Source organism: Helobdella robusta (assembly GCF_000326865.2).
Source record: "Helobdella robusta unplaced genomic scaffold HELROscaffold_47, whole genome shotgun sequence".
NCBI lineage: Eukaryota > Metazoa > Annelida > Clitellata > Rhynchobdellida > Glossiphoniidae > Helobdella > Helobdella robusta.
The window spans coordinates 1,391,927-1,398,473 of record NW_008705176.1 but is presented as its reverse complement, the minus strand read 5'-3'; the positions used below and the strand labels follow the sequence as shown (position 1 = coordinate 1,398,473).

At 29.8% G+C, this 6,547-nt stretch overlaps 1 protein-coding gene across 1 annotated transcript in view; it reads left to right on the top strand.

The window, feature by feature from the left end:
* The window catches only part of HELRODRAFT_85683 (hypothetical protein), a gene marked incomplete at both ends in the record, with an annotated part of 20,075 nt that overhangs the window by 5,932 nt on the left and 7,596 nt on the right, over positions 1–6,547 (top strand). The window lies entirely within an intron of this gene.

Genomic DNA, 6,547 nt, shown 5'->3' with positions numbered 1-6,547 from the left:
CACGACGAGCGACGATGATGACCATTAACATGTCACGACAAATTCGAGTCATGTTTTCTCTATGAATACTTTATCTCCTGACAATGATGATGATAACACAATAGTAATAATAATAATAATAGATAACCATAATAATAATAATAATAATAGATAATCATAATAATAATGATAATGATAATTTTTTCCAGAATTTTTATGTTCCGGCTTTTAAAATTAATGCTTCTGCGAAGTTTTACGTGCTTCTGCCATGGGAAAAAAAACATTAATAATATTTCTAAAAAAAAATGAATTTGATTACTACTTCTACTACCACAACAACAACAACAACAACAACAACTACTACTACTACTACTACTATTACTACTACAACAACAACTAATATTACTACTATTACTACTACTACTGCCGCTGTACTACTACCACTTCTACTATTACTACAACTACTACTATTACTACTACTTCTTCTACTACTCTTGCTACAGCTACTTCTAATGATGATAATGATGATAATAATAATTAGCTTTCGTTAACATTTGGCTATCATCAAAATGTAATTACAATCATATGCTCTGTCAATGCCTTCGTAACGATAATGATATTGTTATTGTTGTTGTTGTTTTCGTTGTCGTTGTTGCTGTCGTTGTTGTTGTTGCTGTTTTAGCAACAATAATAAAATAAAATCATCATTATCGATGTTTTTTTAAGAGTATTAGGCTAACGAACCAAGAGAGCAAATTAAGTTTCATTTCTTCGCAATCGAAGTTTTGTGTGAAAAATTGAAATAAAATAATATAAATAATAATAAATTCTGTTAAATTATTTATTATTGTCCATATTATTATTATCTGTTATTAATAATAATTATTATTATTATTATTACTCGGTTGATTTATGTTATTATAGATATTTTTTATCATTATGGCCTATACATCTACAATGTTTTTGATGTCGTTTCGCATTATTGCATATGTGTGTATGAGTGTTTGTTTGTTTGTTTGTTTGTATATATGTATGTATGTACGTATGTATGTATGTATGTGTGTGTGTATGTATGTATGTATGTATATATGTATGTATGTTAAAACCAAATCAGTGATGAGTACGTATGTATGTAAATATGTATGAATTTTGTATGTATGTAAATATGTATGAATTATGTATGTATGTATGTTTGTATGTATGTATGTATGTTTATGTACAAACAAGATGTTAATTTATGATTTCAGGAACTGGTTTTTTTAAACAATAACAACAACAACTAAAGTATAATACAAACCATAGTAATAACCATAGTAATAACACAAACGATAATAATAATAATAATTATTTTTAATGGCTGATACAGAAATAAATCACATATAATATAGATATATACATATTGTTTATGGCTTATTATTATTATTGTTGTTATTATTGTTGTTGTTCTTGTTGTTATTATTAATTTTTTCTTTCTGTGTGGTATTAATATTTCTGCGCTAATATAATTAGTATGCTTTTTTTCGTTTTTTATACATGTATGTATGTTTGTATGTATGTTTGTATGTCTGTTTGTATGTCTGTTTGTACGTATGTCTGTTTATACGTATGTCTGTATGTTTGTTTTTATGTATGTTTGTATGTGTATGTTTGTATATGTTTATGTATGTATGTATTTTTGAATAAATATATATATATTATGTGTGATGCGTATATGTAGATTAAATATGCATTTGTGTGTATTATGTGTGTATTTGTGTGTGTATTTGTGTGTGTGTGAGTGTTTACGTTTTTTGTGTAATATTTGTGAATGATTCGATATGCTTTCGCCACATAAGACTAACGCTTTATCATTGTAGAGAGGATAATGTTGAGATTGTTGCTGCTGATGATGTTGTTGTTGCTGTTGTTGATGTTGCTGTTGTTGTTGATGATGATGCTATTGTTGTTGATGTTGTTGATGTTGTTGTTGCTTTTGCTGCATTTGTTGTTGATGTTGTCGTCTGTTGTTGTTGTTGCTTTTAACGATGTTTGTCACGATTTTCTATGCAAAGTTTTTTCTATCTTTGAAAAGTTTTTTGTGGCATTTTGTTTAATTTTTTGTTGCATGTATGTATGTATGTATGTATGTATGTATGTATGTATGTATTATTATTATTATTATTATTATTATTATTATTATTATTATCAAAAAATTTATCTAGCGCTAGTTAGTTAAAATTCAAAAGCGCCATCAAAAAATAAAATAACACAAAATTAAACATAAGATTTAACATGTCCTAACTAAAATAATGTGTATGTGTGTGTGTGTGTTTAATTGTGTGTGTGTGTGTAGTGTGTATGTGTGTGTGTGGTGTGTGTGTGGTGTGCGATGTGTGTGTATGTGTGTGTAAATTAATTTATGGCAATCTATAAGCCACGATATAAGAAGTGCTCTGTCGAACGATGAGACAATGATGACGCTGATGATGCAGAAAATAATAATAACAATAGTAATAATAATAACAATTATGATGATGATGATGATGATGAAGATGATGATGAAGATGATGATGACGATGATGATGACGATGATTATATGATAACATTAATTCTCTATCATACTGTGACGATGATGAAGCCGAAGACAATATAATGATGCTTGCCAAGATGATGATGACGATTTTTATTATTTTTATTATTACACTAGTTTTATTATTATTGTTATTTTTATTTATTATTATTGTTATTATTATTCTTTGCGTATAATATTGTGGAGGTTAATTTCATTGGCCGGCCATTGATTAGCCAATGATGGCTGTGTTACTAATACTATTACTGCTGATACCACAACTGCTACCGTAGCTGCTACTACTACTACTACTACTACTACTACTACCACTATTACTACTACTACTACTACTACTATCACTACTTCTACTACTATTACTACTACTGCTACTACCACTACTACTACTTTTTCAGTTGAAACTTGCAGTCGTTGTTGCTACTTCTTCTACTGCTACTGCTTCTTACATTGCTACTGTGGTAACAAAATCCTTGAAGTTCAAAAAGACCACAACAACAATAACAAAAAATAACAACAACAACAATAATAATAATAATAATGATAATAATGATCAATAAACCAAGACAACAATCATTGGGCAATTAAAAGTGAGAACATTATCACTGACCAATTAATAACAGCAGATTCAAAACAATCCACATACATACATACATACATACATATATACATTCATACATACATACATACATACAAACATACAAACAAACATACCACATAAATATCGCTCTTGCCTATTGGTTGTTCTTTATTACACTGCAGTTTTCATTACCATTATCATCTTTTCGCTGGCTACCATCGTCGCCATTTTGTTTTGGGATTTTCACTCTCCATCATCATTCTCATCATCCTTGTCGTCCTCATCATCACCATCACCATCATCATCATCATCCTCATCATCTTTATAATATCATAAAGTAGTTTCCAAATCATCTTTTATAGTATTTTATACTTGGGTTTATTTTGGTTGGTAAAGTGTATGTAGTAGTAGTAATTTGGTATTAGTATTTGTAATAGTAGTAGTAGTAGTTGTAGTAGTAGTAGTAGTAGTAGTAGTAGTAGTAGTAGTAGTAGTAGTAGCAGTAGCAGCAGCAGTAGAAGTAGCTTCAACAGTAGTGTTAGTAGTAATAGCGGCAGAAGTATTAGCAGCAGCTGCAACAGCAGCAGTAGCATTAGCAGCAGCGGTAGTAATAATACTAGAGGCGAAAGTGAAACAGTTTTTCATGGTAATGATAAATTAATGACGCTATTGCTGGTACCATTATATACTTGTGAATTATTTTTCTCCTTGAGAGCAGCGTTGAGCCTTTTGTTAAGTGTCGTCATCATCGTCATCGTCATCCTTATTATAATGGTAAACTATGGAAGCTACTTCTATTACTACTGCTGCACTGCTGCTGCCACTGCTTCATCATCATCGCCATCAACATCATCGTCGTCGTCGTCATCACTTTCATAAATAGTGTCTTTATTTTTATGTTTTCTTCGCCAATCGTTGCCTGAAGAAATCTCCCCAATAGTTCTTTCTCTTTCTTTCTCCCCGTCTCTCTCTTTCTTTCTCTCTCTTTCTTTCTTTCTCTTTTTCTTTCTTTATCTTATTTTCTCTTTTTTTTCATTCATTCAATCTTTTGTTTGATTGCCTGACCGATCATTTTTTATAAACTGACCAATCTTTTCACATTCCGTCGTTCTATCATGAAGATTGTTAAATAATTTTGATTGAGGCGAATGTTCATTCATTTGTTTGTTCGTTCGTTTGTTTGTTCGTTTGTTTTTTATTAATTAATTAATTTATTTATTTATTCATTCCTTTATCCATCCAACCATCAATCAATTAAAAGTAGCATTTAAACATGTTTTCGTTTTTTGGAACGTTCGCTTTTTGCTAAAATTAAAATAGATGACGATCCAACTAAGCCCTTTAAAAACTGTCAATAAAAATGCCCACTGCTATTACTACTGCTACTACTGCCAAGCCAAAAATAAATAATTAAATACAGATTTTTTTAAAAAATATAAATAAGCAGTACATGCGTATATACAGAACTATACAAAGCACACAAAAAATATACAACCAACATACATAGTTATACCCAAAAAAAACACACAAAAAGATACAAAAATATACAATAAATATACAAAAAAACATTCAAAAACATACAACAACAAAAATAAGAAGAAATCGAAGACAGAGGCTTAGTGGGCGCGTTAAAATATATGTAGGTGAGGGTTAGGTCATTATATAAGGTATTAGGCTGTATATGTGCGTATTGATACGCAAAGACGTGTGTACTGATACGCAAGTACTTGTGTACTAATAAATGCGTACTAGTCTGTATGTCGTCATTACCATCATTGCCATATCAATTACCATTACTGAAATTATCATTGTCGTCGTTGTTATACATACATACATACATACATACATATAGATACAAACATACATATACTCATACATACATACGCAAACATACACTCCTACACACATACAAACATACATACATACATATACATAAATCAACATCATCATAATCCGTAAAATAAAATTTCAAAAATACAATTTCATTCTAGATATACATAGGCATTGATTTTAATAAAGTGCAAATTTGCCATGGGCAATTTTTTACATTTTTTGCTGGTCATTGTTTCGTCCGTTCATCCATCACTTTATCCGTTCATTCATTCATTTATTCATTCATTCAAAAAATTTGCTAATCTATCCATCATTTTACTTTTTTTTTACCAATTTATCTATTCATTCGACCATTCAAACATCGATTAAGTTAGTCAATTTTTAAATTATTCTCGTCTGGCATATATTTGCATTGATACATCGTCATCATCATCATCACCACCACTATTATCATCACCATCATCATCATTATCACCATCATCATCATTATCACCATCATCATCATCATCGTCATCATTCATTACAGTAGACAATATAACCAGCGAAGCATCGTACAACGCACGCGCGAATGCCAGAAACATATCCATACACACGTACACTCACACATACACACACACACATACATACATACACACACATACACACACACACACATACATACATACATACATACATACATTCACACATACATACACACATACATTCATGTCCACATGCATACATACATATATACATACAATTAAACACGCACACACGCACACAAGGAATTTTATTTACCCACGCAAAGTTAAAGAAAGCGGAAAAATTTTTATATTATGAAATTTAAAAGAATTAGATAGATAGAAAAAAAATTTAAGGAGAATTTATAAAATAATGAAAGATAGAGAAAGAAAAGAAAGAGAAATAAAGAGAGAAAGAGCGAGAGAGAGAGAAAGAGAGAAAGAAAAAGAGAGAGGTAGGGAGAAAGAAAGGAAGACAGAAAGAAAGAAAGGGGGGGAAAAGCTTAACTAAAAATAGATCTTCTTTGATACAACATTTGAGTGTAAATTATTGCATGTACGCACACGTACATACATACAAACATACTAACATAAAAACATACAAACATACTGTACATACATACATACATGCATACATACATACATACATACAAATACATACATATAAACGTGATACATACATACAAACATACAGTTTATTTGGTTTTTATTCTGATTGTAATACGGCAAAATGTGTTTTTATGGATTTCGGGCTTTTTTTGTATATAAATTTGTTAATTGATTTTTATCGTGTTTGTATGTTTGTATTATGTATGTTCATGTGTATGTGTGTGTATGTACGGGTGTTTTTATGTATGTTTGAGGTTTTTTTAAATTTCATTCTTGAACGTTTATTCATTTCCTATTTTTCTTCAATTTTCTACCAATCAACATCTCAAACAGTGTTTGTATTACTTTTGTTTTTCTAATTTTTTTTCTTTGTATATATTTCGATGTTATGTTTCGCATTTGTTTGTATGTTTCTGTATGTATTTCGTTTGCTTTTTCAATGCCTTTATTGATTCCGTTATGTATTTAGCATGTTTTTTCTAC